This window comes from Mytilus edulis, chromosome 13 (genome assembly GCF_963676685.1).
Source record: "Mytilus edulis chromosome 13, xbMytEdul2.2, whole genome shotgun sequence".
Taxonomy (NCBI): Eukaryota; Metazoa; Mollusca; class Bivalvia; order Mytilida; family Mytilidae; genus Mytilus; species Mytilus edulis.
This window is the reverse complement of record NC_092356.1, coordinates 23,885,910-23,897,922: the sequence shown is the minus strand read 5'-3', so window position 1 is coordinate 23,897,922 and position 12,013 is coordinate 23,885,910. Positions and strand designations below refer to the sequence as shown.

The window sequence follows — 12,013 nt, the reverse complement described above, 5'->3', positions numbered from 1 at the left end:
GAAACTATGAGTTTCTACACGTGTTTTATTTTGGTTGCACCTTTTTGTGATTTAAAGGTAATACCGTCAACAAATATAGAGACCAAGCATTCCCGATTATAAGTTAAAATAAACCATCGTCTTAATCAAATATTTTTCGTAATTAAGAAAATATTGATGGATAAGTTGCGGATGACAGCGACCATCAGCAGATGAAATTTTTTTTTACAGTGGCTTTCGATAAAAATAATTATCAAATACTAAATCGAAATATAAAATACATAGAGAAACAAATAACTTTACTTGCAGTTTGCTTATCATTTCAATCGAAAAATGATAAATAGAGGATTAAAAACAAGCAGGGGAATTTTATTTGTACTGATTTGTACAGGTATGTTTAAGGGAATGCTTAAACGGTCATGTTTATGTAAATTATATAATGCAATCCGTTAACTATAGCAAAACATTACAGTTTTCAAAATAAGTGTTTAACTTTCTATAAAAAGGATTGGCATGATAAATATCCGCAGTTATAGATGATAGATCGATTGCAAAATATTTTTATATGATCGAAAATTATTGACATTTCTGATTTTGTTTTGCATGTAATCGATTTCAAAGTAATCAAAGATGTTTCTGATTTCGAACGTCACCGACGAGTTTATTTGTAATAATTCGCGTCCACCGTACATAATTTATATTCTGGTATCTATGATGAGTTTAAATACTTCAAAAAGAAATAACATTCGAGCTTCGCTCTCACCCCATATGGAATTTACTGACCCCATATATACCGTATTAGGTCAATAGCACACTATGTAACTAATAATATTGGAATCACTGGATAATAGCATGCTTTGTATCTGACATAATAAAGAAGAAATGTAACACACTTACAAATGATGGGTAATTTTAGAGATGAAACTTCCGAATATATAATTATTCACATCAATTTATCAAAATTATCAAAATTATAAGATAATCGAATTCATTTCTTGTTACAAAACTGTTAATTACGATAAATGTATAAGATAGGGTCTTTCAACATTTTCAATAGCACATTTACTAAAAAATAAGTAGTATGATATTTTTTGTCTTTAGGACTACTATCCGTCGCAAACAAAAAAAATAAATAAATAAAGGGAACTGAACAGTATTAAACAATGAGCAAAATCCACACTCTGTATTCATCTATAAAATTCCCGTTAAGATGTTATAGTGCATAATAATGAAATTAACACAAGCATCTTCATGCTGCATGATTAAAAAAGGACAAATAATGCCAAAGAGACAGTCACGAAAAGGTGCTGGATAGTTATTACGACATGAAGAACATATCAGCCAGCATCTGTTAAACGCATATTCCATAAATGTTAACCAGCTTGTGATGCGTCCTTAAACTTCACGACGAAAAAAAATTATTTCAATTCCACCACTTGGACCTCTTGGTTGAAAAACTTCCTTCTGAGCAGCTAACTCTATCTAGAAAATCATAATAGAAAATAATAGTTCTAAAATGTCCATCAACTGGGAGAAACATATTCGTGTGCACACGTTGCTGCAATATTCCAAAATAGAAATTGGAAGTCTATTTGGTAGACTGAAGTATTTATTGTTTGTCGTACAGCTTTTTTCAACCGACCGTCATTGTCAATGTATAGATGACTGTCAAGAAATTAGGCAGACTTGACTGTATGTGGCTATCTGTATCTCATGTTCGATAAGTTAGCTGCTTGCCAAATTGAAAAGCATATTTCAAAGGTTACTGTACAATTTATGCAAATGAACGAAGGAGTAACAAGGCTTTATTCCCTTGTAATATATGAGAGAAAAAAGTTATTCATAGATAAGATAAATCATATGAAATGCGTAAAGCCTTTTAATTTTCCAATTTAAAACATTGTAAGCAGCGACTTTGTTGCTATATTTTTCGGCTCATTATTTGTTTGTATATGCTTCTTCCAAGAAGAAATAACACCACGCTATTACTTAAATACGTTGTATTCCGTAACTAACTAATACAACATGTCCGGGATGACAAACAGAGAAAAAAAGACAAAAGATCTTATGATATGTGGTATCTATCCGGATATGTCATTAAATATTATTTGTTACTTTAGATAACACAAAGACATATCAAATTAAATGTATAATTTCTAATTGAAATAATTTCAAAATAACTTCCCGTTGGTTTTTGGTTATTGTTTCTTTTGTTTTTGACTCAGTTGACTTTGAAGTTATCTCATTCGGTTACACTGTCAACCTATATAAAAGCAATATATATCGGATTCATGATTACAACATCGACCATCGACTTCGCGAACGTTTATTGTAATTTAGAAAAAAAGCTCTTATATGTCATCGTTGTTATCAAATGTATAGTTGATTAGATGCAAGAGACAAAAACGAGCAGGTGATACAATATAAAAAAACAGCTGATTTTGATAAAGTAAATTACTTAATCTTTTATCCAAGTATCAAATAGATTGCACTACAAATCGCTGTATTTTTACAGGCTTAAAATATTCAAATGATGACTCAAGGATGCTGCACACGGAGCGGAGTTTTGTTTTTACTCATTTGTTTAGGTAAGTTCGATACCAACACGTTAAGATGGCGATTGATGTGGTTTAATAACTGCATCTGCAAACGAAATGAATATATGCCAAGCTGCAAAGTGTTGACGCGATATAAATTTTAATGAGTTTTTTTTTTTTTGTAATCGATTACAAACAGCTGATTACTCTGATTTTCGCATGTTATCGTTTACATTCGATTACTTCTGTGCTGAAATGAATTATCATTGATATGGTCATATTTATAAATAAACTGTTCAAAAACTTTTGAATATTTGAAATACTTAGGGTTTTCTACCTCAGGAATGGATTATCTTTGCTGTATTTGGCAAAACGTTTAGGATGTTGGTCCTCAATGCTCTTCAATTCGTACTTTATGTGGCTTTTTTAATTTACTTTTTTGGACTCGATCGTCACTGATGACTTTATTGTAGACGAATTGTCTGGCGTAAATACAAAATGTTATCCTGGTTATTATGATGAATTTATTTACTTTCTACAAGGTAATAACATAACTTGTTGATAAATGTTTTAATGTAATAATATTACAATTCGATATCTTTATATTTCACAATACAATGATTAGATGTTTATACACAGTAATGTTGCTCAATGTCAAGCTCATTTTAATGCAGAATTATTAACCGGCTAATTACGGATATGAAAATGTCATTTTGTCTCTATAAATTCAACATTGTACAGCTCATAAAACTGTCCATATACTAAATGTGTAATGTATGATACTGATATTTGTCTAAAACGGAATTGGAAAACAGTCTCTATTCTTGCTGCTTTCTACAAATCTTGTATGGAAAATATAGGATTTTGCACAAGATGTCTGTAACTAACCTCTTTTGTATAAGTAAGTTGAAGGTTGCTTTTTATCGGTAATGATTATTGTATTGTGAACTTTTCCAATACGTTGCTTCCATTGTCGGAAAACTAGCACTCACAAGTGTTGTCCTCTGCATTCCTACCGCCTATCAATCATTATGGTTACAAATACCAAAAACCCATAAGTTATGAAGCAAGTTGTCAGAAAAATAATATATGACTAATGTGAGATTTCGACAAAACCAGGTTTTTTTTTTAAAGTTATTTAATAAGTAGTACTTGTTTTCCGGAGAAAGATCTTAATTATAAAAATTTAAACATGGGTTGAAAATTATTAAACAAAAGAGGTATATACATGTGCAATTCATTCTATACTTGGTTTTTATGAAGTTAAACTTAAGTTTAAATATTAGAAAATTAATAAAAAAAAAAATGTTATTGAACATGTACAATGGGGGATTTTGAATTGGTGATCTCACACCTTTAAAGGGACAAGCGGTGCCAAAAACAAAAACAATTTAACAAACTAATAGTGGATGAATCAGCTCTTAACAGTAACAATGATCATCAAATAAATTTCTTTAACAGGTTTACCATAGTTGACATTTTCAGTCCTCACATGGTCACATAAAAAAGAGAAAGTAAATAGGGAATGTGTCAAAGTGACAACAACTCGACCAAAGAGTAACAATATGTTGTTTTCAAACATGTGTGAAGATGAATGCTGCTGCTTCATGTAGCTTAAACTTTATTCTTTTAGATTTATTCGAACCTTTAACATCGTATAATGTGAGCGACGCAAAAAATCTTCACGCTAAGCTATTTAATGAATCTAGTTACAATAAACTTTTCCGACCAGACAACCAAGTAACTGTATATGCCAGATACAACTTACAGTATCTCAATTCAGTGGTAAGTATAAGCAGTTTTCTTTTTATTTAGTTTTACGATTACTAGTAAAACATTTATTGTGTGCCTAGTAGAAAAAACGCACATGTAGACAATAAAGATAGATACGACTGATGATACCAAACAAAATAATATTAGTTTGTATAAATATAAATACAGAAATGCTGTATAATTGCACATGAGACAACTACTTATACGCCGACAGTTACCAATTGTAGAGGACATTTTTTGTCAAACTAGTTACATCTCTGGGCGTTGAGAAGATTAATTTCTAGTAGTTGGTTTTGATTACAGAGAGCATTTAGTTTGATGTATTTTTAAACATTTCACCGGTAACGCTAACATTGTTCGAAACATGTTAAGAAAGAAGGTACTTTGTGAAAATACATAAAAATACGCAGAACGGGAATGATAAATTACATAAACAGAACTGAAGAATCATCAAAATCGTAAAAGGATTACTACAGCCACATCGGAACCTTAACATTCATTCATTTATGTGACTCATTAATTGACTGGTTTTACAATTCCGACAGTTCATATTATCTGATCAGCCAAACATCAATCAGGATTACGTTCTATATGCATAAATAAATCCGATATGTGCCGATAGAATGATATTTGTTTTCTGCTTGGACAAACTTTAATACAAAATTTTATTCTAATTTGTATCTTTTAAAAAAAGTATACATTATTTTTTCATGTCAAAACTATAGGGCTTCAACTTTTCTAAGAGAAAAGTAATTAATTTTACTATTTGATAAACGACTTGTCATTTTGTATTTGCCTTGGAGTTTTGGGTTTTTTTTTTTTATTTATATTTTACTTCTCAGATTAGATTATAACTTATGAATTAAAGTTCACATTTTCGGAGCACATTCTATCAAAGTAAACTACAGTTGTACTGACATACCACATATGAGAACAAAATGATAACAGTGCTGTGTTTATCCATCTAATGTTCTTGCTCGTTGTTTCATGGTCTCCATGTCAGGATAACAAGAAAAAGAAAGTCAAATTTCGTTTTTGTGTGATATTAACGTGTATTAATCATCAGCATTTATAAATAAAATTTACAGATATCAACATTACCATATCTCAGAAGGAGTTGCAACTTTAAATTTTGGAAATGTTTTGTATGTTAAATCCAAAATTCAAAATGTTTACTTTTGTCAGATATTTTGAAGCAAACAATTGATGGTCGATATTAAATGTAGTTTCAACTTTTTATAATTCCTGGCGATTTAGAGCTTGTCATAGGATAAGATGTATGGTTGAATAACGTATATGCTTGTGTCATCGTTTTTTCCTTTATTTTGATTACGCCTTTTTTGTCATATAATTATATTTCAATCAAATAGCAAAATCAAAAGCTCAAACACCTTTTCTGAATGAATTACAAAAGTCATTATCTTCGTTTGGTACTGGCATTTACTTGTGTAGAAAATTGTGGCTGAAACCTGACTTTATAGCTAGCTAAAGCTCTTACTTATATGACGTCGCATAATTCGATGATATTGACAATGGTTTATAGACCAAATGTTTGTATCATCTGACGTGTTTAACTTGTTGTCTACCTGTTTTTATTCTTTATAGCTTTTCTTTAATTATATATTTTAGGATATAAAGACCCAGATTATGTCCACTACAGGATGGTTTGACTTGGTAATTAAATCAATATACGTATATATATCTTTTAATTGAGCTAGGTAGAAACAATTTTGAATTGCCAAATACAAACAAATGTTTTCATGGTAAAAAATTTTAAAATAATAGAGGTCAATAAATATTCCAACAGTAGACACCGAAACATCGTTCTATTAGTTAAATCATCCTCAAATAATGGAGGTTACTATACGGTATAGGTTTTTGGTTCTCTTATAGTTTCTTACATCCATGTCATTTTTATTTTTATCAATAGATGTCTTATTGAGAATCATACTGCATCCCCTTATTACAATATTGACTTTTCGGCATTTTGATAAAACAAATATTTTATAATCTTTTACTTGATTTCAAATGTTGAGATAGAAAATAAGAAGAGCTGGTAACCTTTCCCTCAAAAGGGTGCCAGAATCCGAACGAGGACAAAAACCCTAAAAAATAGCACATGAAGAGGAATAACAATGCGGATATGGATTAATTAAGGATCGTGTTGTTACAAATCCTCATTCTCATCATATCTAGATTTAAGATGTCAATTGTATAAAATTTTATCAAAGTACAATCTCGACATTTGACATTTACTGTGTCATACATTTTCAGATTTGGTATGACAGCCGACTGGTCTGGGACCCATTATCATATGGAGGTATTAAAAATATATACGTACCTGAAGATTTACTTTGGCACCCTGATTTGATAGTTCTGAATTCGTACGTATTTTAAACAATTAACATTAATTATCATTTGTTAAAAAAATAAAGGAAATATTAAAAACAAAACGCATTAAACTTTGTTGATAAAAAAGAAATGTTACTTTAACATAACTATTTACGAGTTATAACAACTTATAATACTTTTATGTTACACATATGTGTATTTATATATAATTCGTATTTGATTAGCATATAAGGAAATACGTCAATATGATTCGGTCGAGAGGGATTATGTTAGTATCATTTGTATTTCGAGTAAAGTGTTAATGACGTTTATGTTCTATATATTTTTTAAAACACTTGCATCTTTCAATTTTTACATTGATTCTTTCCAAGTCGACCTTTTTCATATTTTCTTGAATACTGAAGAGTTTTATGAATTTAGTATTCAGGCATTAGAGAATTTCGGTGCTGAAAGAACAATCCGAATATCTAGTGCAGGAGTTTTAAGATGGGAACCAGTCGCAGTGTTGTCCACGTCATGTGCCATGATTGTCGCATACTTCCCATTCGACAAGCAAGAATGTAGCATAGAATTAGCTAGCTTTGCTATTCCATCAAACGCAGTAAACTTAATATTTGCATCCAAGCCAGTTCATCTAGGATTGCATGATGCAAATGGTGATTGGGAGGTATTAAACACAAATTATCGATCATTAAAAATATATGAAGGTGAAGTGTATTTTTCGATTCTGAAATTCGAATTGGTTATTAAAAGGCTGCCAGGTCATTACCTTTTGATCGTTATATTACCGACCATTCTAACTGCAGTATTAACATTTGTTACATTTTTTCTACCGCTGAAATCTGGAACCAGGATTGGATATATTGTTACAGTTGTACTTGCTTTAGTGGTTCTATTGACATTATTTGCAGACACAATCCCTTCTGCTGCAAGATATCCTTCAATTCTAGGTAAACTGACAGGTTTTTTTAACGTATTTATACAATATTTCTTTCGTTTTTATAAATGATTTGATTTTCGAGTTATTGTTTTACGTCAACCTTTTGATGCTTTTACAAGTAGAAACAAAAAACTGAAATTTAAAACGCATGATTTTTCATATTATATACATAAAATTGAGAAAGGAAATGGTGAATATGTCAAAGCGACAACCACCCGACCATAGAGCAAACAACAGCCGAAGGCAACCAATGGGTATATTTAAAGGTAATGAGGATGGTTTTTCATCTTTCATGTTAAAATTAACAGAGTTTTTTATTACGTTAGATATAGATGAAAGTAAGCAGGATTTGCAAAGCAAAAGAACAGAAAAGAAGACAGAAATATATATTTTATCTAAATTTCCGTCTGAACACTGCAATTACCGAATTTAAAAATCTAAGCAAAGTGAAAAACGATTTAAAGTTCATTGAATGTCGTGAAATCTTTATCTTTAAAATTATTTAAAACAAATTTAATTTTTTTTTATTTTATTTTCCAGTGGCAATTTTTACGGTAACTTTGGGAATGGCCTTCCTGTTGATCATCATAACGATATTTGTCATGAGACTTTACAATAAACCGAAGAATTATTCTGCTCCAAAATTCATGCATTCCATGGTAAGGAAGATTCGGAAGTTGAAATCAAAGTTAAAGCTAAAGTTCAAGTGTAGGGCCAGAAAAATCAATCATCTAAAAGAGCAGCCTATAGAAGATGGAAGACCGACAGACGAAATACGCAGCGGAGAGGAAAGTTTGCCATTAAAACCGTACAGCAACCAGGAGATAGCAGAATTCTTTGACAATTTTTTGTTTGTTGTTTTTACTGTTTTATATATTTTGATTCTTGCAAGTGCCCCAGTAGTAGCGACCATTTGGAGCAATAATTCGAAAGCAAACTAAGAAAAAAGTCGTTATTGCACATGTTCCTCTTCTTTACTTTCAGTCTTCATTTTTGTTTCTCGATAAACACATTATTTGTTTTTGTGTAATTAAACCATCTAGTTTTTGCTTCACCTATATTCTATATTCATAAGTATGTTGCTTTCGATTCGTTCATTTTTAACACAGTCATATACGTACACCATAATACTACGCATATATTGCTAGTTCTTCTATATTTTAAATGGTTATCTCTCTACGGGCATAAAGAATATAGCTGTCTAAAATGTACTTATCGCCATCTCAATTATGTAACAGAAATATTCATTTTCAAGTCTTACTATTCCTTTTGAATTTTGTGTAATATTGTTCAAATGAGTTAGTGTAGAGCATCAATGAAGAAATATTAATTGCCGAAATGTGCTGCTGGTGCAGTACAATTGGTTGTACCGTTTTTGTTGTTTGGCCTGCCAGGCATTTGATATTTTACTATACGGTGCTTATTGTTATAGGCCGTACCGTGCCTTATGATTATATACATTCTTCTTTAAACTTTAATTTACATTTTCCCAGTACTTACACTCATACTACTAAATGTACTTGTGTTTTTGCAGATGTTATTGTCAAATCTAATTCTTCAGGTGAATATGCTAGACATGCTAGACGCGATATATGAATTCGCAGCCCGTTATTGAATTGTTTATTGTGTGTTTTATAAGTTATTGTATACATTCTATTTTTTTTAAGTGGTTTCCATTCAGTCACAGGACTTCAAATATTTCAATCCTTTATGGGTTGATTTAAAAGATATATAAGTAAGCAATGAATGTGGTTGTTAAATTTGATAGATGCTTTCTGTTTTTTTGTTTTTTTTGTAAAATATTTGTTTGTTTTTGTTAAAATATAGATTGTGATGACTGCTGTATCCCTATTTTGACCATTTTACCTATTATGTCTGTTTTATTCACACATCGTTGTAAATATAATGGAATTTAATACAACTGTTATACAAGTGAGAGGTTTAGCGCTATAAAACAAGATTGAAACCATCAGTGTCTACATTCCAAATTGATGTACCAAGTCAGAAATATGACAGTTGTTGTCCATTCGGTTGATGTGTTTAATCATGTGATTTTGCCATTTGATTAGGGACTTTCTTTTTTTAATTTTCCTGGAAGTTCAGTATTTTTGTGATTTCATTTTTTCTTATGATAGATATTTAACACTTATCAAATAGAAACAACAAAGCTTGGCCATAAAAGATATAGTGTCAAGGTCAAACGTTAAACTGCAGCAGACTCAGTATGTAGTATAACTATGATATACAATAAATATATTGTAAAACGTCTAGAACACTAAAAAACATGATGATGCATAAGAAAGACTTATCAAAATTCACAGTTGAGACGGATGAAGGAGACAGCTACATTTCCCGACACTAGAAGGCAAAGGAACAGCAAAGGTGTAATAGTTGTAACACATTGATAGTCGTTTTATTGTTTTATTTTAAAATTACCATTTTCAGCTTGTATCTTTAAACTGAAATAAAATCCTTTGACCACGATTTCTTTTTTACTTTCTTTTTTGCTTTTGAACCATCTAAGTCGACCCGGAAAACGTACTACGTAGATAAGAAAACATCAATGGAAAAAAAATATTGTATTAATACACCTTTATTTGGATTTTCGTGTTGATACGGAAATTATAAGAATAACAATGTAAAACAGTGTATGGATGTACAATAAATTTTCCGACCTGCATTATATTATTCCTGAGGATGTAATTGTTTGTTTCGATTCAACATATATATCTTATACAACATGTATAAGTATTTTCTTCTGGCATTCGTTTTGCAACTAAACCATGTTCAGCTGCAACTGAAAGTGTAGGATGCACATTTTAAGCTTGATGTTTGAGATCAGATTCATATCAATTTCATGATGGTTTTCGTGCAGAAATGATATTATCTTATAAAGAAAGAAAAAAAGCAACTGCATTGACATGTGCATTTACATTATATAAATGCTGAGGACACATCGGAAATTTGTGATATTTTTTAGTATAACGCAGAAATCAATTCTCATACTTTCTAAGTGTTATCATTATACTTCTTGTTCTTCGAAGGTCGATCATGCACGTGTTCTGATAGTGTATACAATCTGATGTCATATTTGGAAGTGTACGAACGCCCAATTTAGTTTGCAAACATTAGCTATGATATTTTAAGTTGTTAATCATAAAAACGTAAACATGGTAAACAAAAGGCCAATTGGATTTTGCAAACATTATTTCCATTATTCACACAAGATTAACATGTTCAACTGTATTATGAACTATTATGAATTATAGTCCACAGGAAACCATGTCTCCCGACCTGGACACATTATTTTGCCTCCGAACAAACCAATCTTTAAATCCAGAGGATGTGCTTACTTTTGATTTTCCCCATCCATAGCTGGGAACAGAAAAACAATATAACTATAAAGGTCTTCGGTTCTTTGATTCAATTCACAACCGTTTGCACTCGGCACGCGACGACGAGACCGCCAAAGGGGTTGACTAAAACAGGATGAATTAAATACAGATAATAAGACGTTGGTGATATATCATAGATTAAGGTGTTTCCGAAAGAAGAAAAAAGTACTAGTCAAGAAAAAGTCCCCAAAAAGGGACGGCAGGTCAAATGTTTAGTATATACTGAAGATTATTAGGCATTTACGAAAAATCCCTGTTATATGTTTAATATACAAAATCAATATGGCAACGTAGGTCTTCGTCGATGAGCAAAACCATTTCTGCATAGTCGGATATAAAAGGCCCGTAAATGTCAAATGTATAACTATTTAAACAAGAAAACTAACGGGCTGATTTATATAAAAAAAAAACAATGAACGAAATACAAATATAATATACAGCATCAAACAATAACCACTGATTTAGATGCTTCAGACTTTGAACAGATACATACAGAATGTGGCGCAGTTATACATGTGATCGTAAGATAGTGGTGTTGTAGTACAAAAGGACCTTAATTTGGTATCAGGAAACATAAAACCCTTTCTGCTCTATAAGTGCGCTATAAGTGCCATTAGTTGATTGAATATGTATTTGTAGTATAAGAAAAAAGGCGAACATAATAGGATTAGGTTTTTGACTTTCAAGTATTGTTGTCTACGGCATCAATATAGAGACTTTAATTGCGTAAATGCACATCGATTGTAGTTAAATATGTACCAGTCATGTCGTTTGGCCTGCTGTCTATTTTACACTTATTATACCATAGGTTTTGAAAAATATCCCATTGGCGTCCCCTTAGTTTGATATAAAATCATCAACACCTTTTGAAAATTCATTGACAATAGAATTTTACAATAAATCACTTTACATAGAGGCATAACATATACAAATGGAAACAATTTACACTAAGTTTATGCGTCTTAGCCTAGGTATACTCCATAATATATTACGCTGTTCACATAATACTGTTAACTTACAGAATATGTCTACACCGA

At 30.9% G+C, this 12,013-nt stretch overlaps 1 long non-coding RNA gene across 1 annotated transcript; it reads left to right on the top strand.

Moving 5' to 3' along the window:
- Positions 1-6,562: 6,562 nt before the first annotated feature.
- Positions 6,563-9,911, top strand: LOC139501409 (uncharacterized). The gene is made up of 3 exons (XR_011658555.1): positions 6,563-6,673; positions 7,062-7,591; positions 8,122-9,911. It is a non-coding gene; the product is annotated as an uncharacterized lncRNA (long non-coding RNA).
- The last annotated feature ends 2,102 nt before the right edge of the window (positions 9,912-12,013 follow it).